This window comes from Orcinus orca, chromosome 11 (assembly GCF_937001465.1).
Source record: "Orcinus orca chromosome 11, mOrcOrc1.1, whole genome shotgun sequence".
Taxonomy (NCBI): Eukaryota; Metazoa; Chordata; class Mammalia; order Artiodactyla; family Delphinidae; genus Orcinus; species Orcinus orca.
The window spans coordinates 25,998,335-26,026,041 of NC_064569.1; the positions used below are offsets into that span (position 1 = coordinate 25,998,335).

The following is a 27,707-nucleotide window of genomic DNA, read 5'->3' on the forward strand; positions in this document are numbered from 1 at the left end:
TCAGCCCATGTTGCTTGTAGCTGTTGCCATGTTATAGGTGTGTGTTCATGGCCCCATCTGCTGCTAACAGTGAGTCATTCTTGCAAATAAAATAAATATCAATACATTTACATGCATCATATACCTTATACAAATCCTGCGAGTGGTGTTACAAAAAATAACACATTTGGGAAGCAAAACAAATGCTTAGGTTGGCAATTTCTTCACGTGATTCTGGTAGTGCTGTTAACCTTGCTGGGAGATATGACTGTTACCTTATTCAAATACTATCTACTAATGTTCACCCACGTTTATTCAGTGTTTGGATATCTGCCATTGACTGTAGTTCTCTGTAATACCACTAAACGTAATATTTATTAATTATTAAATAAATTTGTTTCCTATATCCATAATTGTGAATAAAGAGTAGGAATAATGTTGGCAGTATTTTAAGAAAAACTTATGGTTTCAGGAATTCTTGGGAATTCTGATATCTCATCCCTAAATCCCAAAGATTAATATCTGTCAGGAATTTGGAAACATGAATGTTCTTTGTTGTGTTTGGGGTGGGATTAAGGCTTTGCAAATGTGGAGAAGCAAGACCCTACAAATGGCTGTAGGTTCTAAGTGTAACATGGTGTGAAGTCTAAAGGTGGGAATGGTAGGGTGAGGCGGAGTGTGGTCATTGTTCTTCCATCTATGGAGGGTGGCTTATAATTAGAATATTCTTCCAGGTTAAGTGAAATCTTATGTAGATTAAGATGCTTGTGTAGGTTATATAGGTGATAAATTCACAGGGATGCAGAAGTTTTATTTAATTTCTCCCTGTTACTAGAAATTTTACAGAATCCCAGAAGGTGGGATTGAAAGGGAAAGATGAACTTGATATTTACAGAAAGGTCCTTTGTTAGAAATAAAGATTCATGATCATGGCAGAGCTGATTATATGTGTCCACCAAACCATTTCATTTTCTTTTTGAGCTCAGAGGAAGACTACATTTCCCAGCATCCCTTACATAAAACTTTCTCACGTTCTTTCAGTCTGGCTGTCTCTCCATCTGCGCTGCTGGAAGTGAAGACTCCAAGATGGCAGAAACACGTGATAGGAGAAGCGCCAATCCCTGAATTTGCTGCTTAGAGAACAGCTGTCCTGGAAAATGCTCTGACCAGGAACATCAGCATGAATGAAAAACAAATTGTTATACTGTTCAGCCACTGAGAGCTCAGGGTTTCGTTTGTTACCCGGTATAGCCTAGCCTATCTTAACACTGTGCTGTGATCTTCCTTACTCTTCACTGGAGCGAAGGAACAGCATGTGGGACGTACAGTGTGGTAAGTGACTATAAAATAAGGCACATTCATACTGTAGTCTGTGCGGGACATTACAGGAAAATGCATTCCCCACATGTGGAAATGATGTGTCCCCTGAGACATCAGCAAACAAAACCCACATCTAATGGATTTGGCTACTATCAGTTGAAACAACTCAATAACTAAGAGCTTTTTCCATCAAACCGTGTGCCTCCATCAGTGCTCCTCTGCCCTACTTGTTCATTATGATGTAATAAGTTGCAGTGTATTGTTCTTTGTACCATAGTCTCTTGGGAATGTGGTAGTATAAGACTCCATCTTTGTGCCCTGCCAAAGTTCGCTTTTGGACCAGACCCTGACTGTGAGGTCCCCACCAGCTTTCTGCTTCCCAGGAAGACCTTCTTTAGCAGCCGGCAAGGCTTACCAGCCAAAACTTCTCACACAGCCCAGTTGTCTTTTAAATAGTTTAGAGTAACTTAGGCCTTAAAGTAAGCAGATTGTCAGCAATAGGAAACAGCTGAAAGGGGAAAGCATACTGGACAACATTAGTGCAAGAGAAGGGGGGCCTATAGCCATCACGCAGCAACACTAGGTGTCTTCCTGGGAGTGGAGCCCTGGGAACTGAGAGGGGCTGCATGACTGCCATTTTCTTGACTCGGGGTTTGATTTAGTCTAGAATCTGACTCCTGTCTTGACACCAATAGCACTTATGCAGATAAATGTAAGTGCGACAGTTTATCAAATTTAAATAAAGATCTAAGGTCAGATTCTTACTTAGATTTGGTGTTTCAGGGTTCAAAGAGATAAGATAATCTACTCCAGCAGACAAAGCTACTGGGGACTTGTCAGAACTGGAATAATTCTACAGGCTCTTGAGAGAATGGAGAAGTGAGAATCAGTTACCTTCAAGACTGCATTTAAAAGCATTTATACAAGGGATGTCAGTGACAGCAAAATCATTTGCTGAAACACATTCTGAATCTCTGGCAGTCTCTCAGTTACAAATACTAATTTGTAAAAGTCCCAACTGAATGAATGCTTTAAACAGCAGTTTGTTTTTTCCTTTTTTTTTTTTTTTCCCGGTACTCGGGCCTCTCACTGTGGTGGCCTCTCCCGTTGCGGAGCACAGGTTCCAGACGCGCAGTCTCAGCGGCCATGGCTCACGGGCCCAGCCGTTCCGCGGCATGTGGGATCTTCGCGGACCGGGGCACGAACCCGTGTCCCCTGCATCAGCAGGCGGACTCTCAACCACTACGCCACCAGGGAAGCCTTTTTTTTTTTTTTTTTCCTTCTTAAACCACACTGGAAACGCCCTCCCTCACTTACAGCTCCCCGACCAAGGCAGTTATGAATGAGCTGATGGTGCCTCCTGGTGGCCACCATGGAGAATCACCTGGCACAGGTGCTTCCTTGATTTGTACTGGCCACCTCTTTACTCTTGTACCGATGTGCAGCATTTCTGAAAATCAAAAGTTAAAAAGTTGGATTTATGTGGTCTATATGAACTTATGTGTTATGGGAGTTTTCATTGCTAGAGAACTAAAACGGAAAATCAAATCTTTAATTGTATTTCACACTCTTCAAATATATATTTCTAATACTGGGCACATAGTCTTTAATTTTCTTCTTTTCCTTCACAGCTTGACCAATGGACATTCAACTGAGACTTAGGAGGTGTTCCTTTGAGAACCATCTCTGTTTCAATTGTTTTCTATTAATGTGGTCTTTATTTTTTAATTTTCTCTGATTTTTTAATTAAAATAAGAGAAAACAGAGTAAGGTATTAAATCATATGGGCTAACTGCCAAAGATGACATCCTGTAAAGTTGGCTGGCAGAAACCTCAAACAAGGGCCCAACTCCAACGTTTTGCTGGGTACCGTTGTTTACCATGTAAAAGTGCAGGTTTGAAATGTGCAGTGGTTGAAAATCAGTGACTGTTATATTTTATTTTTCTTTTTGGGGATTCTATCCTGCTTTTTTTTTCTTTAAATGGAGTTAACTGCATTCCAGACAGCTTTTTCTTCCACATGTATACATATCATTTTAAGGAAAATATTTCGTCCTCTTCTGCCTCTTTTTAATTCCCGGTACAGGTGCAAAACCACTGCTAATAGTGGTTGGGAAAAAAAGCCATATAAGTCCTGAATGAAATAAGACTTTCTAAAAACTTAGGAGTGTCGACCTCTAAAGCCTTTCAAGTACCCAGATGTTTCTTTTCATCTTGTCAGAAATTTCCATGTTCGTTTCATCCATTTAAAAATCTACCCTGGGGACTTCCCTGGTGGTACAGTAGATAAGACTCCATGCTCCCAATGCAGGGGGCCTGGGCTCGATCCCTGGTCAGGGAACTAGATCCCACATGCATCCTGCAACTAAGAGTTCGCATGCCACAACTAAGGAGCCCACGTGCTGCAACTAAGGAGCCCTGGAGCTGCAGCTAAGGAGCCCGCCTGCTGCAACTAAGACCTGGTACAACCAAATAAATAAATTAAATAAATAAATATTTTTAAAAATCTACCCTGTTTTTCTTAAAGTGTCAACTTTCAAGATAAATAAAAAGCTGATTATATTTTAAATCGTTTTTTGTTTTTTCTATTATTACAATAGAACGGTTTTAAATTTGTTTTTAAACTGCAAACATGAAAGTCTTAAGTGATAGCATGGCTTAAAGAGTCTTTTGTTTGAGGGCCTGGGAACTAAACGTCATCTATTACATCTATTACAATGTTTCTGTGTAAAGATATACATATTCTAACTCCTGAAACAATGAACAGATGAGGACTTCCTGTGCTAATTTATAAAAATTCTAGCTGATTTGACTCATGCAGAGATATACTTATTGGCATTTTAAATAATAATAATTATTATAAATATTTATTGAATGTTTTCTGTCTTCTAGGCGCTGCTTTAAGAAGCTTATAAGCATTGACTCATTTAATCCTCATCACGACCCTATGACAGTTACCTCTCGTTATCTTGTTTTATATATAGACAAGGATGCTGAAGCACAGAGAGGTTAAGTCACTTAATCGAGCTCACAGAGCTATTAAGTGGGGGAACAGTTTGCCTTTAGAGCCACTGTACTCTGCTCTTTTACAGAGTTTATTTTGTCACATAGGCAGTTAACTACTGAGATTCATATTCAAGCTCCTTGAAGGGAGGCAGCAAGCCTTACTCATTTTTGTTTCTCCCACAGCGTCCACCCCTAGCAGATTCTCAAAAGAGAGTTGTTGACAACTGAGCTAGTTGGGGATACCGCTCTCTAGTGGTTACTATTGTCCATCATACACAAGGTTTCTGTGTTCTTAATATGCCCCCGAGGGACATACTTTAGCAAATGTGAAAAACCTCAGTGCTGTAAATGTTGATTTAATCCAAAGAGCTGACGAGTAGCTTGGGATGCTGGCCTAGGTGAGTCCCTCTAGCCTCCACAGTTGACTGGGAGGGACACAGCCCACAGCACTTAGCAGTATGTGACCGGGTCAGGGGGCACCTTATACCCGATGCACCTTCTTTGCTCTGGTCCCACCCATTCAACCTTCATGTCTCTGTTGTAAAACCTTGGGTTCTACCTGCTGATCACTGCCAAATATGGTGAGGCCAGGACACTGTGTGTGATGTGAGCTCTTATGGAAGTCACCTAAGTAAACAGAGAGGGCATAGTTCCTGGGTTTCCCTTTTGAAGTATTTTGCCACACGATCGGGTGGGAGTAAGGGTGGTGGGAGATGCTTCTGGATGCTGTCTCTAGTGGGTGGGGCCCGCTGTTTCCTCCCCAGCACTGGTACAGACGTTAAAGGCATTATGTGTTGAAGCCAGAAGCTGTCCAAGCAGCTTACTGACGGACAGCAATTTGGGTACAACTGGAGACTATACTGGAAGAAGCAACGAAGAGAGAAGAGAGTGCACAGGACACGATGCAGATGAAGTCTTAAGCCAGATGGACCTGGATCAGAATCCAGGTTCTTGCCACTGCCAGGCCCAGGTGAATTTATGCAAGTTACTTAAGCTCTTTGGCCTCAGTTTCCCTATGTTGTATTAAAACTGAGATTAGTAATCTAGTTCACAAGGTTGTTAGGAGAAGTAAATGAGATATTGTGAGTAAAGAGCCTGCCATACAGTCACACATGATACATATTGTTTGACTTTCCCCTGAATTCCCTTCCTGTACTTCTGGCATATGAAAAAATGATGAGGTAGAAATAGGCTGAGTCCAGAAGGGGAAAATAGACTAAGCTTTCCTGGACTACATTTTTATATGGATAAAGATTTTTGCAACTGCAAATACAGGCAGCCCTTAGTACCCTTGAGATATTCGTGATATTTTCCTCTGATGTTCTTGTAGCTCCTGAGGATTGCTGTGGGCTGAGGGTGAGAGACTGACTTTGTGAAATGCTGCCCATCCCCCCTCTCAGAATCAGGCAGGACTCTGGTGAGTTTCAGATGTTGCAGAGAAAACTGAACCATAGCACGGATGATATTAAAGTTTGTTTCCATTCTAACAGTCTATGAGTCTAGAACTGAGCATCAGTTTCCTCTTATGGACAGGTTGCTGTGCAGATTAAATGAAATACTTTATGTAAAGGATGTGAAATGTAGAACTCGGGTGATACGGTCATGACTGCATCATCACTATTAACAATGGCTAATTACTGACTGGGACATCTAAATCTGTCTGCTGGAGCCAGGGAAAGTTGGTGAGGATTGCCAGGCTACCTTTTCATCTGTTTAAAATGCATAATTAAAATACAGAGTAGTTTGAACTTGGTGATGAGAAAGCTTTTCTTTCACCCTCCCAATACTCCTTACTGTGTCTGCTTTGTTTTCAGAGGCTGTTAACATGCTGACAGCTACTGAACTGCTGTTTACATTTTGTTACTCCTCTGATCACACACCTACCATGACTCCCAGTTGAAATTCCTAATGGAATCCAAGCCTGGCAATTGAGCTGTCCACCAGCCGGCCCCACCCTATCTTTCTAATTTTCTCTCCCATTTCCTGGAGCCCCTGAACATCCTCTCTAGTCAGACTGGGCTCTTTATTCTCTCCAGAATGAACTTGTAAATTCTGGCCTTTCAGAAATGCTGTGCCTGAAATATCTTTCTCCTTTCTCATCAGCAAGTCTAAATCCTTAAAGGCTAAGGGACTACAGCCTGATCTTTACATGCCCAGCTCTGCCTGAGTTCGTCATCCCAGCCCTGCTGTAAATTATTTATGAGACTTTGAGCACATGACCTACCCTCCCTGCGCCTCCGTCTTTACCTGTAAAACAGAAGTCACAGGAGCGCCCACATTCTAGACCCATTTTGAAGCTTAAAAGACAATTTATGTAAAGTACTTAGAACAGTATCTAGTGGGTAGTATGTAGCCAAGAAATGTGAGCTGCCATTGCTCATGCTGCCTTCCTGGACCTGAGCCTTTTGTGATCGCCCAGTGTCACAATGACTCCTTTTTCTAAGTTCACGTATTGTCTCTGCTACTCCTTTGCCACATATTTGTTCATTCCACAAATATTGGTTGGATGCCTACCATGTGCCACACAATGTTCTCAACGCTGAAAACAAAGCGAAGGCCTTGTTTTCATGGAGCTTGCGTTCTAGTGGGGAGACGGGCAGTGGACGATTAAGTAAGTGAGATGTATGGTAGGTCAGGTGGTAATAAATGCGACAGAAAAAAATTAGGCGAGGGATTGGGAATGATGGTGCGGGCATGGCGTTGTTATTTTATATCGGTTGGTCAAGGAGACTCCTTAGAAAGATCATCTGTGAGCAGAGCATGGAAGGAAGGGAGAGCTTAGATATCTGGGGAAAGAGCGAACAGCAGCTAGTGGGAGGACCAGCAAGAAGGCCAGGTGACCAAATCCTCAGAGGGCAGGTGGGGAGAGGGCTGGGGATGAGAGGAGAGCTCTAGTGGGGGCCTTGAAAGCCAAGAAGGACTTTGGCTTTTCATTAGAAGAAAAGCAGTTTGTACATTTGTGGCTTTTTTTCCCCCTGGGTACTGTCTCTATCAATTAACTCCCATATGCTCAGCTTCTCCCTGTCTATTGTTTTTTTACTTTTCCGCAATGTAAAACAAACTTAGGCGTAGTTATGAATTTAGGAATTTCATCCTCTGGTTTGTATCCCCTCATCTGGAGATTGCGTCCTCTCCTCACCTTCGATTTCCACAGCAAGGTCCTCGAAAAGGTGTGGTCATGTGCTTCCCGTCTTCCCCGTGGCTCTGCTGAAACGGCCCTGGTCAAGGTCACCATTAGACACTTTCAAACATTTATCTTCCTTGGCCTCTCTGCAGCATTTGAAACTGTTAACTCTCCTTCCCCTTAGTTTCTAGGACACAGCTCTTTCTGACTTTCTTCCCACCTTTCTTTCTTTCCTTTTCCATCCCTGTATCAGTAGGGATGGGTTTGGCTGCTCAGTGATATCAATCAAGAATCCAGGCTCTTTCCTTTGGACATGGTTTAGTGGTACCTCCCTCTGTGGACACAAGGTGGCGCTGAAACCCCTGGTAGGTAATATTTGTACCTACCACCAGGACAGTGTCCCATACATTTCATGCCATTTTACCACTGAGGCCTTTCCTGACTTTCCATATAAAATGTTACTGTACCTCAACCCATTTTCCCTATTCCCCTTATTCTGCTTTTTCTTCTTAGGGATTATCAATAGCTGACATATGCCTTTATTTCTTTATTATCTTTCTCATCCATGAAAAAGTAGACTCCATGAAGTCAAGGATTTTCTTCTCATCTGTATCCCCACAGCCTTGGCACCTGGTAGGCAATCAGTCCCCGCTTGCTGAAGGAACCAAAGAATCTCATTTGTCAGCACTGGGTCACAAGTCCACCCTTAGACCCACATGGAAAGGGGGAGAGGATTGCCACGATTGGCTGGGACCAGCCACAAGGGAGAATGGCTACTCGGTAACCAACCAACAGAGCCATACTACCTTGGCCAGTTTTTTATTTCCCTACCTTTTCATTTAGTGTTAGCATGCCTCAGGATTCGTTCCTTGGCAGTTTTTTATTTACACCACATTCTTCTTGGGTGATTCCATCCCTTCCTTGCTGTCACTTACAGACTGGTGCTGCCCACATATATGTTTCTAACTCAGCTTTCTCTCTGGGGCCCCAGACCAGTCCTAGGGTGACCAGCTGTCCTGCTCTGCCTGGGACTCTCCTGGCTTTAGCACTGTAAGTCCCATGTTCCAGAAAAGCTCTCAGTCCTGGGCACCTGGGAGGATTGATCACCTTGCAGACTGTCTACACAACATCCAAACCAGAACTCTCTTGAACTCCAGAAGTATATCAACTGCCTCTAGAGCTTCCCTTAATCCCAGAGTCCCTTACTTACCTCAAACTCAAGGTGAACCCAACTGGAATTTATGTATTCCACCCCAAATCCTCTTCTTGTACTTCTCTAATCAGGGGAGTATTGCCACTAATTACATATAGTTTTTCAAGTCAGAAAGCTAGGTGTTATCATCAAAGGAAAAAGTCCACAGTGCATTTGCCTTAGTTCTCTGCAAAATTTCTAGATTTTACCAAAAATCTGAAAAGGCCCCTTAGAGTGTGGTGCTCAGGTAGAAAAACAGCTGACTGCCACATTTCTGAGTATAATGTCTCTGCATCTCTTGAATCTGTACTTCCTCTCCATTCCTGCTACAACTTTAATTAAGATCATCCTTTTTGCTGGGGACTAAGCAACTGTCATCCTGCCTTGTTTCTTTGAGTAGTCATACACCTTCCCTTTCCACAATCCATTCTGCATACCTTAAAAGTCTCATCTTAGTTCTTGATGCTTAAAATCATCAATGGTTCTCTTTCATGAGTCCCTCCGCCAACCTACCTCTTCCTCCTTTTTCCAAAAATTTCCCCCTTTACTCTCTTGATCCGGCCACACTGAACTACTTCAGTTTCCAGAACACATCCTGTACTCTCACCCCTCCATCTTTCTCCTCCTGACTCCTTTGACTTGAAGTTCCCCTTTCCCATTCCAGCCTAGTGAACTACTAGTGATCTGTCATGCTACACAGTGGTTATGAATATGGGTGGTTAAACCTCATTATGCCTGGTTAGGGCTGCTCAGCTTTACCACTTCAGAGCTGTGTGACCTTCTTGCCAGAACTGGGAGGTTTAGCCAAGTCCCTGAACTTCACCAAAGCTCAGTTTCCTCATCTGTAACTTGGGGGTAATGTTTGTACCTACCACATAGGGCTGTAGAGGGGATTAAATGAGATAGTAATCTGTTAATAATGTTAACTACTATTATACAAGAATTAATGTCGGCTTCTCTTAAAAGCATTTACTGAACCCTCTCCTTCCCCGGCCCTGAGTTTGCATTAGGAGGACCTCCTCTGAGTGCTTGCAGCACCCTATGCTCAGTGCTAGTGTTGATCAAACTGTAATACAATTAGTCCTTCTACTAATTTTCTCCAGGAGACAATAAGTTTCCTGAGGACCTTGACTCATTTATCATTGACTTTTAAGGACTACCTTATGGCCTGGACACACTTCCCTGAAGATAAGAACAGTGTTTGATACTTCTTTGTATCTTCCATAGGCCCTGGATACACTATACTCTCCACGCACGGCTTTATCTACATCTACTGTCCATTTTGCTTGGTGGGAAATATGTTCCCTGACAACTCCTACGAGTCAGTTGGTTCCAAGTCCAAATTCAGTCATTTTCTTTCTTAGGCCATCTGAATCAGGAGGCAGGGTCTCATAGTACAGACAAGCTGGTAGAACCCAACCCTCTAGAACAGAGCTGGGACCCCTCTGTGGCCTGAAGAAAAGGTGACTACCAAGAAGGTGGGTCGTGAGCTGAGGGAATTTGTCTATTTTAGAGAAATTAAGATATTTCCAGATAGAGACTTCCCTGGTGGTCCAGTGGGTAAGACTCCATGCTCCCAATGCAGGGGGCCCGGGTTCGATCCCTGGTCAGGGAACTAGATCCCACATGCGTGCTACAACTAAGAGTCGGCATGCTGCAGCTAAGAAGTCCACATGCTGCAACTAAGAGTCCGCATGCCGCAACTAAAAGCCCACATGCCGCAACTAAGAAGCCCGTGTGCCGCAATGAAGATCCGCGTGCTGCAAAGAAGATCCAGTGTGCCACAACCAAGACCCAGTGCAGCCAAAAAAAAAAAGGTATTTCCAGATAAAGAAAACCCAAGAGAATTTGTTAATAGCAGACAAATAGTAAAAGAAGTCTTTCGGGTTGAAATGAAAGGACACTAGAAATGTTTTTTGGTTTGTAACACTTTTTTATTATCCTATCTGATTTAAAAGGCAACTATAGAAAGCAATAATTACAAATTTATGTTAATGGGCATAGAATGAAGATGTAATATGTATGGCATTAATGGCACGAAAGAGGGGGAAGAAATGAAGTTATATAAGAGCAAAGTTTTTGTATACTATTGGAATTAAGTTGGTATTAATCTGAGCTACGTTTTTATAAGTTAATATATTAATTGTAATCCCAGAGCAACCACTAAGAAAATAACTAAAAATATATATACCAAAACAAACAACAAGGGAATTAAAATAGTACATCAGAAAAGATCTACTTACAAAAAGGAAGGCAGTAATGGAAGAATAAAAGACCAAAAAAGACATGAGACATATAAAAAACAAGTAGCAATAAATAAATAAATAAATAAATAAATAAATAAGGAAATAAAGGCTAAATTAAAAAAATAAAAAGATTAGATGAGATAATGCATGTAAAATTATTTGCATAGTTCTTGGCACACAGTGATAATAAATATTTTTATTTTTTAATAGGAAAAAAAAAAAAAAAGTAGCAAAATGGCAGAAGTAAGTCCTTCCTTAACAGTATACACTTAAATGGATTAAAACACCAATTAAAAGGCAGAGATTGGCAGAATGGATTTTTAAAAAACCATGGTCTAACTATATACTGTCCACAAGAGATTCATTTTAGATTTAAAGACATAAACAGGTTGAACATAAAAGAATGGAAAAAGATATTCCATGAAAAGAGTAAGCAAAAGAGAGCTAGAGTGGCTATAACAATATTAGGTAAACAGACAATTAAGACAAAAATACTGAATGGTTATGAAAGACAAAGAAAGAAAGTATATGATGACAAAAGGGCCAATCCATTGAGAATATATTATAATTATAAACACATACACCCTAACAATGAAGCCCCAAAATACAGGAAGCAAAAATTGACAGAACTGGAAGAAGTAGAAAATTTAGTAAGTGGAGACTTTGATAATAGCTTCAATAATAGCTAGAACAACTAGACAGAAGATCAACAAAGAAATAGAAGACAAACTACACTACAAAACCAACTAGACCTAACAGGCATCTATAGACATTACACCCAATAACAGTAGAATACACATTCTTCTCAAGTGCACATGGAACATTCTCCAGGATGGACAGTATGCTGGGTGAAAAAAACTTGTCTCAATGATTTCAAAAGTACTTAAATCATACGAAGTGTGTTCTCTAATCATAATGGAATGAAATTAAAAATCAGCAACAGATGAAACTTGGGAAATTCACAAATATGTGGAAATTAAACAACACAGAAAGAAAACTGTAAAATTCATATTTCTGCAATTTTCTCATTCTCTGAACACCAACTAGGTGCCCAGTTACTTCTATTCTGACACCATCTATTTGGAGTTAGCATCAGACCCCACAGGTCCAGGGGCTCAATCCCACAGACTGCCCTCACTGCAGACACCAGTCACAAGGACCCGGTCCTCAGGCTACCAACACTTCTGCCCAACTTGGCTGCAAAGTCAGGGGTTCCCACAATCCCTTTCTCAGTTTCAATAAGCCACTACAACTCACAGAAATCAGGAAAGGGCTTTACTTACTGTTACCCGTTTCTTACAACTCAGGAAGAGTCAAATGGAAGAATGCATAGAAGAAGGTACTGGGGAGAGAGGAAGGGCAGAGCTTTCATGCCCTCTCCAGGTGCACCACCCTCCCCCAATCTCGATGCGTCCACCAACCCAGAAGATCTCTGAACCCCATCGTTTAGGGGCTTTTATGGAGGTCCCATTATGTAGGCACGATCGACTAAATCACTGGCCATTGGTGATTGAACTCCATCTCCAGTCTGTCTTTGCTCCCGTGAGTTCTGGGGATGGGGCTGAACGTTCCAGCCCTCTAGTCATAAGGGTGGTTCCTCTGTTGACCAGCCCCTATCCTGAAGCTGTCTAAAGGTCTACAAAGGGTCTTCCCTGGTGGTCCAGTGGTTAAGACTTCGTCTTCCAATGCAGGGGGTGCGGGTTGATCCCTGGTCGGGGAGCTAAGGTCCCCTATGCTTCGTGGTCAAAAAACCAAAACATAAAACAGAAGCAATATTGCAACAAATTCAATAAAGACTTTAAAAATGGTCCACATCAAAAAAAAATCTTTAAAAAACTGCATTAAAAATAATAATAAAAAGTAAAGGTCTACCAAGAGTCACCTCATCAACCTAAACTCAGGGATGGTTGAAAAGGGCTTGTTATGAGGAATGAAAGATGCTCCTATCGCAGGAAATTCCAAGGGTTTTAGAAGCTTTGTGCCAGGAACTGGGGACAAAGACCATATATATATTTAAAAATATACCACAGGTCTGGGGATCCTAACAGTTAAGAGATGCAGCACATGACTAGAGCCCATTCAGTCATTAATAATTAGTCTGGTCCAGGATCCATATTGTATGAAAATGTCTCCAGGGTGAGGCCCCTCAGGTTTGCAGCCTTCCACTCCATCTCGTCAGATTCTAAAAGCAGGAGTGCTGTCAGCAATATCTGCTTTTACCCTTTTAGGCTCCTGATAAATTGAGCTGAGAGACAATGTCATCTCTTGCTCTGAGCCTCTTTTGAGGTATTAATGTAATATTGGATTTCCCTTATTTCATAACTCTTTTATTTGTTCCTCTACCCTCAGCTACTATTCCTCCTTCTCTCTACCTATACCCAAACTTTTCCACCTTTGGAAGGGACATTAGGTTTGGCCACTGTGCTGGTTTAGACTGCAGGCAGCAATACTAGTCTAGCAAGTACCTCTGCCCCAGCGCACCCTGAGTCACATAGGGAAGGGTTATAAGATTAGTGGGCTATTTCTAACACCAGGAAATACAGTTGCATTCACTGTTAACCCCAACTTTTTTCAGATAGGGTGAAGGTACAACATGTACCAGGAACAAAGACCAAACACACATATCTTACTATATCAGAGTCTTCAATAAGCCTTTGTGGGAAATCTTTCATAAGACTTCAGAGGATATCTCTGGAATGATCCATCCATCCAAACCACACTCCTGCGAAAACTGTAAAGAAGGAAAATTGAAATGAGCCAAAACCTTTATGCCCTTTTAAAACTCTACAGATGGATTTAATTCAGTCTCTTTCTCATGGGATTCTAAATGTGTTCTTACTACTCCGTCTCTGTTTTCTGCTTGGGTTGAAGCCTTCTCTTATTGTAAAGTAACTGCTATGACAGTAGCAAAATTTTTTTTAGTATTTATGTCTCCCACTTGAAGAAAACTCACCTAATTTGTCTAGTGATTGAGGAATCCAATTCACTGAAATTGTAGTTAAGGAACTCTCTAGGGACCTGTCACACGTAAGCTTTGCTGCCTTATCACCAATAGTCCTCAGAGAAAATTAAATGAATAAATGGTAATTTACGAAACTACCAGAGGAACTCTGGTTACTACAGCTAAAGGCTCTAATGGCCTTTCGGGTCACTCCAGCAGGAACTCATAGACAATCCCCACATTTGCTGCTCGCCGAATACTCCATGTGTCTGTGGATCTCACCCTCATCCTTGACTCTGTTCTTGTACAGTCCAATATGGCAAAAGGTGATAGAGGGTGAATGCAGAATATCCCAGTTTATAAAATGGGTCCAGCAGCGTTTCCAAAAGGTAAACTATAGGAACCTCTGCATGACCTTCATCCCAGAGACTTTGGCTTATTGAAAATCATACCAACATAAGACTGTCTTGAGCATCACTGGGATGTTACCAGAAACAGAAGCATCATGAAGGAGACCATCTTCCCAAGAGCCTCAGACTACAGAGCAGGTGGCTATCTATGAGCAGTTTCTACCCAAGACCTGGGAATCAGGATGCAGGCATACCTGGAGTAAGTGACTGCCAAACTCTTCTTGGTCTCTTTCTCTTCCTTTGCTTGGCTATCTTTTCTCTCTCTGTTAGTTTAAACCTCTTATTGCTAAAGTGAAATTCATAAAGTTTCTTCCCTTAATCTTTGTTACTTTGGGAAAATGAGAAAGATGAGCAAAGAGTGTGTTACACAGACCCGTTAATCTAGAATCTTATTTCTTTATAGACTCAGGGGCCAGCAGCTTGGGTTCTCGGTGAGGACCCTCTTCCTGTTTACACACAGCCGTCTTCCTTTTTTTTTTTTTTTTTTTTTTTTGCGGTACGCGGGCCTCTCACTGTTGTGGCCTCTCCCGTTGCGGAGCACAGGCTCCGGACGCACAAGCTCAGTGTCCATGGCTCACGGGCCCAGCCGCTCCGCGGCATGTGGGATCTTCGCGGACCGGGGCACGAACCCGTGTCCCCTGCATCGGCAGGCGGACTCTCAACCACTGCGCCACTAGGGAAGCCCCTACACACAGCCATCTTCTTGCTGTATCTTCACATGGTGCTGAGCAGAAAGAGAACAGGTTCCTTCCTGTCTCTTCTTATAAGGGCACTAACCCCACCATGAGTGCTCTACCCATATGACATAATTACCTCCCAAAGGCCCCATCTCCAAATTCCATCACATTGGAGATTAGGGTTTCAACATCTGAATTTGGGGGGATGTAGATATGCGGTCCATGACAGCCAGTATTAACAGGACTGAGAGGCACTGTTCAAGGTCTTCTGATAAATCTCATGCTAATACTTGTCTCCACAGTCATTTGCTATATTCTCCTCTGTGCAACCACTCACTTGTCAAGTGACTGGAGTTACAAAGGCAAAAGTCATGGGAAGCTTGGGTGCCTGTTCTTTGCAGAGTCTGAGATAGCAATCGTCAGGAGTAACATAGATCTAGTGAACTGAACAAACCAAGATGTGGTAAGACCTAGATATGAGACTCAGTAACCATGTCGACCAAAATTAGGGACTGCAAGACCCTGAAAGACTAGAAAATTTCTACTGAGAACCTGGCAGGTGTTTGTCCCAATGGCTCTTCTGCCCAACCCTCTTGCACAGGACTTTAGCTCCTGTCAGCTTTCCCAGCACTGAAAGCAAAATCCAGATGGCTAAAGATATGGCTGCTAATCTTCAAGAACAATTCTTCTCTATTCCCAGAATGATCTGAATTTTGACAGACCCCTCTTGCTAAAGTCTCGTAAAACAGCCTACTCGGGCTTCCCTGGTGGCGCAGTGGTTGAGACTCCGCCTGCCGATGCAGGGCACACAGGTTCGTGCCCCAGTCCGGGAAGATCCCACATGCCGCGGAGCGGCTGGGCCCGTGAGCCATGAGGCTCATGAGCCTGCGCGTCCGGAGCCTGTGCTCCACAACGGGAGAGGCCACAACAGTGAGAGGCCCGCGTACCGCAAAAATAAATAAATAAAAATTAACAAAAACAGTCTACTCTTTTCCCCTAAACTGACTGCTCCTCTTGAGATTTCTCATGCCAGGTATTCTCAAATAAAGGCTCATGCTTAGATTCTGTGGTTCATTTTTTTCTACATAAACAATAATTAAACTTTCCAAAATGCCTGAGGGATGCCTAGGGTCCTTTCAGAATCACCACCTGAAAGTCTGATTATGGCAAAGTTGAAGAAACATCAGTTTATCAAGCCCTGGAGGAGATAATTCAGAAGTTGACACCAAAGCTGTCACAGGGAGGAGACCCACACGTGTATGGAGACTAACTTACTTTCTCTTTTCCCACCACAATCCATTGATTTATGCCCACAGCTGTGCTCGCTTAACAGGAACTATGGCAGATGCCACATAAGCAAAACCGCAGAACCAGCCAGAGCTAGAAAGGCCCAAGATGGGGACAGTCAACTGCCCTGAACCGGCTCCAGCCTGACCATGAGGGCAGCGCCTGCACAGAAGAGCCCCAAAGTGTCTAAAAGTTGCCTTTGCCCCTTACCATGCTAGGACCTCCGCCCAAAGGTGGGACTTGCACGTTGCGAGGCACAATTAGTCCGTGTGCAAGGGAGCTCAAGGGACTGCACATGTTCCAGCTGTTTCTGGAACTTTCTGCCCCTTTCCCAGAATTCTGGTGGTGCACCCACCTCTTACCCCTTAAGTTTCCTGCTCTCCCCAACCCCCCAGCAGGGAGAAGGGGTCTTCAGAGCAGGAGCTCTCCCTTGCCCACTCCTTGATCAACAAATAGTTTTTTCTCTGCTTTGCCAAACCTGGTCTCGTTCAATTGGCGCCGTCGGCACTGGGCAAGGAAAGGACCCAGTCGGAGTCTACCCGATCCGAGACGGTCGTGACAAAGTCGAATGAATCAAAGAATGAAGAAATCCAAAAGTTGCAAAGCAGAATGGAATGGTTTATAAATTGTGTTTGAGGGCCATTGTCTGCCAAACTTTTGGGCTGCTAGTCATTTGTGTCCCTTTTAAAATAGATTCCTGGGTTCCACCCCAAACCTACTAAATCAGCACCTCCAGGTGAAGACCTGAGAACTAGCATTGAATCCAGTGTCTTAGGTGGTTCTTATCATCAGGGCAGTTTGGAATACGTTGTTGTAGCACTGTGTTTGTAAACAGAACTGGCCCTTGGAGCTTTTAAAATGACAGCTCCCAGATTCTGCTCTGAATATGTGCACCTAAACTAGTAGTGAAGGATATACGTGTGTGATTTTTTTTTTTTTTTTTTTGCGGTACGCGGGCCTCTCACTGTGGTGGCCTCTCCCGTTGCGGAGCACAAAGCTCCGGACGCGCAGGCTCAGGGACCATGGCTCACGGGCCCAGCCTCTCCGAGGCATGTGGGATCTTCCCGGACTGGGGCACGAACCCGTGTCCCCTGCATCGGCAGGCGGACTCTCAACCACTGCGCCACCAGGGAAGCCCCACGTGTGTGATTTTAAAACTCTTCTCAGGTGGGGCTTGGCACAGCCTTCCCTGGGAACTCGACAGGAATGCAGACTCTCCGGCACCACCAGGACCTGAACCAGAATCTGACCTTTAACAAGATTCCTAGGTGACTGGTCTGCATATTAAGGTTTGAAAAGCACTGCCCTGGGGTACTTGGAAGTGCAGGTATTCTAATTCTGATTCCTAACGCTTATGTAAGACAAGTGCAGCGCCCTCCGGAGGGGAGGCACCAAGGCACCTGTGAAGAGGAGCCCACATGCCTTCTTGGGCTCTGGGTAATATTTCATTTGAAACAGTTTTTGCTGATGAGAAAATTGGAAACAGACGAAGGTGAAGTGATGCTGTAGAAAGAAAACTGAAGTAGGAGTAAGCAAGATTTGAGGTTCAGAGTTTAGGGGTTACAATATGACTTGAAGGAATGTTGGGGGACGTGTTTGGAAACTATTTGCAAATGGTTTCTTCTTAGGGTGTTTGCTTATTTGAGGCTACTGGGAGAAGGGGTTCATGGCCAAAGACACCCAGGCTATCCTTGGGGTTCCCTGCTGCTCTCTGGTAAACTGCATCATCTCCCCAGATCTCCATTTTGACTTTTGTAAACAATGAACTTTGGCAAGGGACAAGTCCCTTTCACCTTTAAGACTGAGAAACTGGGAACAAGGGACCTTTTTTCCTGTACTGAAAATTAAAATCAAGTTTATTTTTAAAGTTTCATTTGTAATATTACCTTTATTTATAACAAAAATGACTGGCCTTAGAGTTCAACTCTCTTGTTTGCTGTCCCACAACTTTTCTGTATGATTTCATATCAGTAATATAGTTGAGGAATTTCTAGCTACTTTTTGATCTCCAGGAAGAACGAATGAACCTGTAGTTTTCTGAGTGTTTCCTCTGGGCCAATAATAAATTCTTCATATAAGTTTCATGATTCTCTAGTGAAGTAAATGTATTATGTGGAAATAAACAAAGGGCACCCAGATGAGAATGAACAGAGGCTATTTATTCTAGCAAGGGAATCAGCCAGCATCTCTTACTTTGGGCAGAGACCCACAGGGGCGTGAGAGTCCCCAGGTGAGCAGTGATTGGAGATTGCTGGCACCGGAAGCAGGAGGTGGGCTGACTAGAGTAGGGCATCTTTTTTTTTTTTTTTGCGGTACACGGGCCTCTCACTCTTGTGGCCTCTCCCGTTGCGGAGCACAGGCTCCGGACGTGCAGGCTCAGCGGCCATGGCTCACGGGCCCAGCCGCTCCGCGGCATGTGGGATCCTCCCGGACTGGGGCACGAACCCGTGTCCCCTGCATCGGTAGGCGGACTCTCAACCACTGCGCCACCAGGGAAGCCCTAAAGTAGGGCATCTTATGCTTTTGGTCTGAGGAGCATTTTGCCTTTCTCCGGTAGCTCCTGAGTTGGAAGTGGGGCAAATATTAAGGCAGCTGGCAGTCATTGACCTCATCTGATCGTTCTGGACTAATAGCTGCAGAGGTTGTGATTTGGCTTCTGGGACTGCTTGCTGCCAAGGTTGTGGCTCAGAGTCTATTGTCATACAGACTGGTCATTGTTCATTTGTATATTCAGTCTCTTAATATGAAACTGTTGGAAAAAAGATAGCATTTTGTTTGTTTCTAAGAATAGCTCCTGTCACAAGCCACATTTAAAATATATTTTGAAGCAGAGAAAATATAGAGCTAGTCTATCTTAGACAACTTTCGTTTTTAAAAGACATAAGAACCATGTCTATTGAAGACCAAGTTTCTTTCTTTTTTTTTTTGTAATATAATGCTTTTTAAATTGAAGTATAGTTGATTCACAATGCCATATTACCTTCCAGTATATAGCAAAATGACTCAGCCATATGTATATATATGAATATATATATTATTTTTCACAGTCTTTTATACTATAGGTTATTATAAGATATTGAATATAGTTGCCTGTGCTATACAGTAGGACCTTTTGTTTATCTATTTATATATGAAGCCCAAATATTACCTTAATTACCTCTCTGCAATCTGATCAGCTTGATCAGTAGGTAAGTGTAGGGCAAAAAAACAACTAAACTAATTCTGGCTAAACTAAGCCAGATCCCAGTTACTACAGGTCCTCTCTCTGTTAATGATGCATGTAGGTGAACCAGATTCCCAAAGTTAGAACTTAATTATAAGCCTTCTTATATGGTTAACTAATTCTTTAATTGATCAGCCAATTATTTAATTAAAGGATAATTATCCTCCAAAGGGCAAAATTATTACTCCCATACAGATATTATGAAATGAACGTGTGTAAAATATTTTTAAAAACTCATTAATGAGGAAACTGGTGTCAAAGAAAAACCATAATGGAGGCCACAGTTTGAATATACCCTAAGCAATCACACCTAGCCCCATAACCAAAGCTTCAACTGTCCTGATCTCCCCCAAATGCTGACTCTGACCTTAAACAAAACTTAAGCTTTCTTCACATCAGCATGTCCTTACAGCTTCCTAGCCCATCAGCTATAAACAGGTAAGCCTGTGCGATGCTACACTCCCTGCAAGAATGTAAGTTTCTATTAACCAATCGCGATAGAAAACAACATCCTTCCTCATTTAACTGAGCTGTAGCTGCTGAAAGTGAGTGTCTTACCCCTTCTGGTTTTCAAGTCTCCCAGTTTGTGAAGTTTTTCTTGCTCAATAAAATATTCATATCAAGTAAAGCTCTCTGAATTTTTTTTTTTTTTGGCCGCACCTCGCTGGCTTGTGGGATCTTAGTACCATGAGCAGATGTCGAGCTCAGCCCCGGCAGTGAAAGCGCTGAGTCCTAACCACTGGACCGGCAGGGAATTCCCTCTGAATTTTCTTTTGACACAGGTAAGCTGTTACAACCAGTTCAAAGAGGACTCCAACAGATTCATTCATAGAGCAGGAGAATTGAAATGAATCTGCAGATGGAGGCAAAACTAGCTTCTTTTTCTGTAGAGCAGGAGAGAAGGAAACTGGACAGGACAAGATTTACATGACTATGGTTGGGATTTATTTAGGATTGCTATAAGCTGTCTACAATTTACAAAGTTGTAAAATAGTTCCCAGAGAATCAGACTCGGATGACTGAGAGAGGCTGTAGGCTAAACAATGCATAGTTTTCCATTAAAACAAAATTTTCCCTACTACTGTTAGAAATTCTAACCTCAGAGATTCTTATAGTTTAACACCTCTATTCCCAGCCTAATTTTTCTTTATTAAATAAGGTAATAGTTTATGAAAGCTTGTGCAAATGGTAGTCATTACACTTTAAGAATTCTGAGCGTATCAAATAAAAACCCAAGGATAATTTCCAATTAGTTACCTAAATTTTATTAAAAGTTCTTACATTTTTTTTTCTCCCCAAGCTATAAAAGCCTGATGATGTTCAAAAGTAGCAACAGCACTATGGGCATAACATAATTTGAAAAAATTTAAACAAAGTTTTAGGGAACTAAAGCACTATGGCAAATTCTAACTACCATGACTATCAATGTAATATTAATTCATAATGGGAAAAATGGGCTGTGAGTTGAATATCATTCCTAGTGAACTAAGCTAGGATATCTTTTCTCTCCCACTAAAGAAAGATTTCAAAATCCAAGTCAGAGAGAATGTTCTTTGGGTTATTATTAAGGGATAACAACCTTGAATCCAATCTAATTTGTTTGTTTCTTAGAGTAAATCATTGATTAATTCATTCAACAAATATTCATTGATACCCTAATATGGGCTCCACCTTGCACTAATGGGCAGGAAATAAAGCAATAAATAAAATGGACAAAATCCCAGCCTTCAATAAGCATGTGGAGGGAACTTCCCTGGTGGTGCAGTGGCTGAGAATCCGCCTGCCAACGCAGGGGACACGGGTACAAGCCCTGGTCTGGGAAGATCCCACATACCGCGGAGCAACTGAGCCCGTGTGCCACAACTGCTGAGCCTGCACTTTAGAGCCCGTGAGCCACAACTACTGAGCCCTCGTGCCACAGCTACTGAAGCCCACATACCTAGAGCCCATGCACTGCAACAAAGAGTAGCCCCCGCTTGCCACAACTAGAAAAGGCCCGCGCATAGCAATGAAAACCCAACACAGCCCCAAAATAAATAAGTAAATTTATATAAAAAAAAACATGTGGAAATAAGTCATAGGAGAATGCAAGTTAAAAACCACAATGAGATCCCACCCCACAGCCAGCAGAATGGCTAAAATTGAGATGGCTGACACCACAGTCCATGATGTGCAGCTCTTACACACAGCTGGTAGGAATCTTAAAATGTTATAATCATTTTGGAAAACTGTTCAGTAGTTTCTTATAAAGTTAAACATACACCTACCCTATAGTCCAGCAATTCCTCTCTTAGTTATTTACCCCAAAGACATGAAAACATATGCCCACAAGAAGAGTTCTACAAGAATGTTCATAGATGCTTTATAGCTTTATCAATAATGGCCTCAAACTGGAAACAACACAAATGTCAATAATCAGAAAAAGAGGTAAACAAAGTGAATTATGTTCACACAGTGGAATGCTACTGAACAAGAAAAAGGAGCGAAGGACCACTGCAAGCAACAATGTGACTGAATCTCAAAAACATGCTGAGCAAAAGAAGCCAGATACAAAAGGGTACAAACTGTATAATTCCATTTATATGAAACTCCAGAGCAAGTAAAGCTAACCTATGGTGATAGACATCAACACAGTGAGTGGGTGGATGTGTCAGACGGACTGAGAAGGGGCAGAAGGGAACTTCCTGGAGCAATGGGAATGTTCTGTTGCGATAGGTGTGTATTACATGGTTACGTGCATTACATTTATCAAAATTCTCATCAGACTGTTCACTTGAGATTTGTGTCTTCAGCCTATGTGAATTAGACCTCAATTAGAAAAAAGGGAAAAAGGAAACAAATTTCTGTCCTCACGGCAAGTCCCTGTCCTCATGGGAGTTCAACAAGCCAAATAAGTGATGAATGTCTATGGAGAAAAACAAAACTGGGGGGCTTCCCTTGTGGCGCAGTGGTTGAGAGTCTGCCTGCCAATGCAGGGGACACGGGTTCGAGCCCTGGTCTGGGAGGATCCCACTATGCCGCAGAGCCACTAGGCCCGTGAGCCACAACTACTGAGCCTGCGCGTCTGGAGCCTGTGCTCCGCAGCAAGAGAGGCTGCGATGGTGAGAGGTCCACGCACTGCGATGAAGAGTGGCCCCCGCTTGCCGCAGCTAGAGAAAGCCCTCGCACAGAAATGAAGACCCTACACAGCCAAAAGTAAATATTAAAAAAAATAATAATAAATTAAAAAAAAACAAAAACAAAGCTGGGAAATTGTTTGCAATTTTAAATAGGGTGATCAGACCTCATGGAGATGGTAGCATTTGAGCAAAGACTTAGAGGAGTTGAGGGGTAAAAATCCTCAGCAAAGTACTAGACAACCAAATTCAGCAGCACATTAAAAGGATTATACACCATGACTAAGTGGGATTCACCTCTGGAAGGCAAGGATGATTCAAATACAAAAGTTGATCAGTGTAATACACCACATTAACAGAGTGAAGGGGAAAACCACGCCATCCTCTCTTTGATGCAGAAAAAGCATTTGACAAAAATCAAGGATATGAGGGGTTAGTTGTGCACACGTCTAAGATAAGACCAACCCAGGCTGTTGGTGGAGCAAGTGTGAAGACCCTGAAGCAGGAAACAGCAAGGTGTGTTTACAAAACATCAAGACTGTAGGCGGAGGGAACTCCCTGGCATCCAGTGGTTAGGACTCCGTGCTCTCACTGTGGAGGGCCTGGGTTCAGTCCCTGGTGGGGAGAAAAAGATCCCACAAGCCTCGCAGGACAGCAAAAACAAAACAAAAGTTGGTCGAGTGTATTTGAAAAGTCGTCGAAAGGGGAAGGCAGTAGGAGTGGAAGTCAGAGAAGGGGCTGGGCTGGATGTGACGGGAATGGGCAACGGGGTGATGTCGGAGGGTTCCAGTGGAGCATCGACAGGACCTAACTTCCTTTTAAAAGGATCACTTTGGCTTTTTTGTTGCAAATAGACCACAGGGAGCAAGGGCAGAAATCAAGGGGTTGGTTAGGAGACCATCACGATAATCCAGGCTAGAGGTGATAGTGGCTTGTACTAGAGGGAAGTGCTGCAGGTGGTGAAGAGAGGCCAGATTCTGGGTATATTTTGAAGGTAGAGCCTACGGATATCCTGGGGGGTTAGTTGTGGAGTGTGGTGTGTATGTGTGTGTGTGTGTGTGTGTGAGAGAGAGAGAGAGAGAGAGAGAGAGAGAGAGAGAGAGAGAGAGAGAGAAGGAGACAGCCAGAGATGGAGAATGTGTCATGGGTGATACCAAATCTTTCCTAAATTTTAGGCCTTAACTCGTTTTTTCCTTTTTTTTTTTTTTTTTAAAGAATCAATTTTATTTATTTTTGGCTGCGTTGGGTCTTCGTTGGTGCGCGTGGGCTTTCTCTAGTTGAGGCAAGTGGGGGCTACTCTTCGTTCCAGTGCACGGGCTTCTCATGCGGTGGCTTCTGTTGTGGAGCACGGGCTCTAGGCTCACAAGCTTCCGTAGTTGTGGTGCGCGGGCTCTAGAGCGCAGGCTCAGTAGTTGTGGTGCTCGGGGCTTAGTTGCTCCGTGGCATGTGGGATCTTCCCGGACCAGGGATTGAACCCGTGTCCCCTGCATTGGCTGGCAAATTCTTAATCACTAAGCCCCAGGTCTTAACTTTTATCAGTGAGAAGTATTCCTGCCACATCCTACAACTAAACAAGTATACCAGTGTGTGGTCAAATTGTGGGTGAGAATCTTTGCTCTTTATTATTTTTTTATTTTTACCACTTTAGCTCAGACGCACCTAAATTACCACTAGATGGCACTATAGCTTTAGTTGGCTGAGGATTTCACTTCTCAGTGGGCGCGCGATCCTTTCTACAACAAACTGGTCTTAAAGGGCCAGATGCCGGAATTTTTAGGCATGACTTAGTGACCGGTGTTTAAAAGGTAGCCTAGGGGGCTTCTCTGGTGGCGCAGCGGTTGACAGTCCGCCTGCCGATCCAAGGCACACGGGTTCGTGCCCCTGTCCGGGAAGGTTCCACATGCCGCGGAGCGGCTGGGCCCGTGAGCCATGGCCGCTGAGCCTGCGCGTCCGGAGCCTGTGCTCCGCAACGGGAGAGGCCACAACGGTGAAAGGCCTAAATACCGCAAAAAAAAAAAAAAAAGAAGAATATGTAGATTATGACCTGATGAATGAAGGGGCACACGACACCCATCCAGGGTCAGGCTGCCTCAGCATCCGAGCGCCCATTTAGGGAAGTAAAGCCCCACAGGTCATTTTGATTGAAGATGCAATTTCAGCACACCCACTCAAAGGAAGTAGAATCACAAGATTTATTATTACTTACAGACCCCAGAAGCAAGAGGGTACAGTGAGCTGGGGGAAGGGAGAGCCGGGCGAGCAGGAGATGGAGAGCAGGGTAGCAAGCACCTATTACTCATGAGGTAGTTGGGCAGAGGTCACTAACTTTCAGCAGGCTTAACCCAAAGTGGTTATTTTAAAAGGTGCCCCGGGAAACACAAAGCAGATACTTACTGTGGGTATCCTCGACTCAAGTTGTTTTCTAAATGCTTAGACTCTAGGTGTGAGTGGTGTTTTTATACTGTAAAACGACTAGGCTGCAACTCAGAAAAATGAAATTGTTTTCCTCATCACATGGAAGGAACTGGGATTCTCATTCACTGATGATGGGAATGGAAAACGACAACCCTTTTGGAGAAGGTTTGCAGTTAATCACACCACCATGTGATCTAGCCATTTCACTCCTAAGTATTTGCCCAATGGAAAAGAAAACATATGTCCATACAAAGACATGTGCACAAATATTCAAAGCAGCTTTATTTGTAATAGCAAACAAACAACCCCCCCCAGATAGTCATCAATAGATAAATGGATAAACACATTTTATATATACATACAATGGAAAACTACTTAGCAATGAAAAGGAGTGAACAATTGATGCATGAAACAACAGATGAATCTCAAAATAATCATGTTGAGTGAAAGCAAAGACAAAAGAGAACATACTGTATAACTGCATTTATATAAAAATCTAGAAAATGCAAACTAATCTATAGTGACAGAAAGCAGATCAGCGGCTACCTGGGGATGGAGGGGATGTGGAGGACAGGAGGGAGAGATAACGGCACTGAATACGTTCAGTCTCTTGATTTTGGTGACAATTTCACGAGGGTATACACATAGCAAAACACCAAATTGTACACTTTAAATATGTGAAGTTTATTGTACGTAAGTTATACCTCAATAAAGCTGTTAAAAATAACATTTGGAAATGAGACACTGATATATAATATTTGTTAATTTCCTCCTTTATTTGCTTTCTCTTTCATTTAACAGAATTTATTGAGTGTCTTAACTGTGGCAGAAGGTAAAAGAGGAATGAGATGGTCTGCCTCTAAGCCCAGTAGAGGAGGCAGGCAGTGACAGTTCTGCATGGCGCTCTTGCTGGATATTGTAAGGAACAGCAGCAAGAAACGGAGGAGAGCTTAATCAAGCTTTATTTGGGTACGCTCCCGGGCGAGGTTCACTGGTTCGAGAGAAAGGGGCCAGAGAAGTCGCGCCCGGGTGAGGGTTTGGACAGAATTTATAGGGGAAGAAGGGAAAGGGGTGTGGTGAATCCGGGAGGGCGCACAGAGTATTCCTTATTTGGTGGTCTTTTCGGCTATCGTGGCAATATCTGGTGCCGGTTGCATCAGTCTTGGGACCGTTAGTCCCGCCCCTCGAAAGGCGGGAAGGCTGGGCCGGGTGGAAAGTCCCCAGGTCAGTTCCTGGAACTGGGTGGTCCAGAAAGTCCCCAGGTCAGTTCCTGGAACTGGGTGGTCCGGAAAGTTTCGGTCTGATGCAACCTGTGAGTCTGATTGCGTTCCCCTGCCTCGGGCCAGTTGGCCTTACAGATATATCTATAGGAAGCTAAGAAAATGTCAAGATCAGTGTGTGTGTAGGGGCCATTTCTGAGGGCCTTAACTCTGAGCTGCGTTCTGAAGGGTAAGGAGGCGGTTAGGGTCAGTGAGGAGAGGGTGTATGTGTGGTGGCCCCAGCAACTTTGTCTTAAGCAAGGCATGGAGTGAGAGGACAAGGGCTTGCCACAAGAAAGCAAAGTGTAGAGGAGGGGAGGGTTCTGAAACAAGGCAGGATGGGTAAGTAGGGACTGATTACCAAGAGCTTCGGAAGCTGTGATCAGGAATTCGGCTCTGATATTGAAGGCATGGGGAGCCAGAGAGGCTTTCAAGCAAGGAAGAATGAGATCAGATAGCACGGTCATTCAGGTCAAGTTGATAAAGAAAAAATGATATCTTTCCCTTAGATTGTCTCTCATTATGGTTAAGCAAGCATATTTAATTGCTCTCCAAGTCCTGCTAATGGCTTTTCCTGAGTCACGTTCAGATGTGTCCAGTTCTTTCCATGCCCTCATCAGTGCTTGCTTGGGTTACCACCACATTCTTCAAGGGATGTCTCCTTCAATCCAACCTCTCTCTTTGATACCAGCAGCTTAAAACGGTTTTCTAAAACTCAAATCTGATCCCCTCACTCTTCGCTGAAAACCTGATCTTCAGCCTCCAGTCTGCGTCTTACCAGCACTAACTCCATAGTTCCAATAATGATAATCACAGCGTTTACGATATGCCAGGAACTGTGCTAAGCACTTTACTTTTTATCCCATTAAATCCTCCCAATACATTATTATTATCATCATTATTATTTTACAGAGGAGAACACTGATACTTAGTGTAGGGGAGGAAAAACTTTCCTTTACCCTCTTATGTTCAGTGTCTGGGATCTGCAAGTTAAACTGACAAAAGACAGATTAACAGGAGAAAAAAACCAGAGTTTACACATGCAGTGCATAGGCACATGAGAATTCAGTGATGTATAACTCATAGGGGGTGGTTAAAATTTTGTGTTTATATACCTAACTTAGTAGGTGTTGATGAAAAATTAATTAATAGTCAATCTAAAGAAGAAATAGAGGTTTTTTTCTGAGCCAACCTGAGGATTATAACCCTGGAGACAGTCTTTCAGAAAACTCTGAGGACTGTTCCCCTAGTTAGAAGTCGAAAGCACATTTATATACATTTTTGAGACAAAGGATCGTTCATCAAAATGACACACTGACATTTTACATAACGTTAACCAGAGATACAAAGTCCAGACCTACATGTAGGAAGGGAGCAGCAGGTCACCATGACCCCTTACAGGATTAAGAAAAGAATGTTATCTTCTAAGGAGTTACATTGCTGGCGTCAGAAGAAGGGGAAAAAATGATCTTTATGGTTGAGCAGACATTCCTGCCTTTGAGGAGGTCTGGT

At 43.0% G+C, this 27,707-nt stretch overlaps 1 long non-coding RNA gene across 3 annotated transcripts in view; it reads right to left on the reverse strand.

Annotated features, from left to right (window-relative positions):
• LOC117201715 (uncharacterized) overlaps positions 1-27,707 on the reverse strand; it is a 46,139-nt gene that overhangs the window by 16,472 nt on the left and 1,960 nt on the right. For 2 of the 3 annotated variants that reach the window (XR_007470158.1, XR_007470157.1), the window contains exon 2: positions 13,498-13,598. This is a non-coding gene — a long non-coding RNA (uncharacterized LOC117201715). Of the gene's footprint in view, positions 1-13,497; positions 13,599-16,660; positions 17,022-27,707 lie in introns of those variants that run through there. The other variant, XR_007470159.1, reaches the window with a different exon arrangement.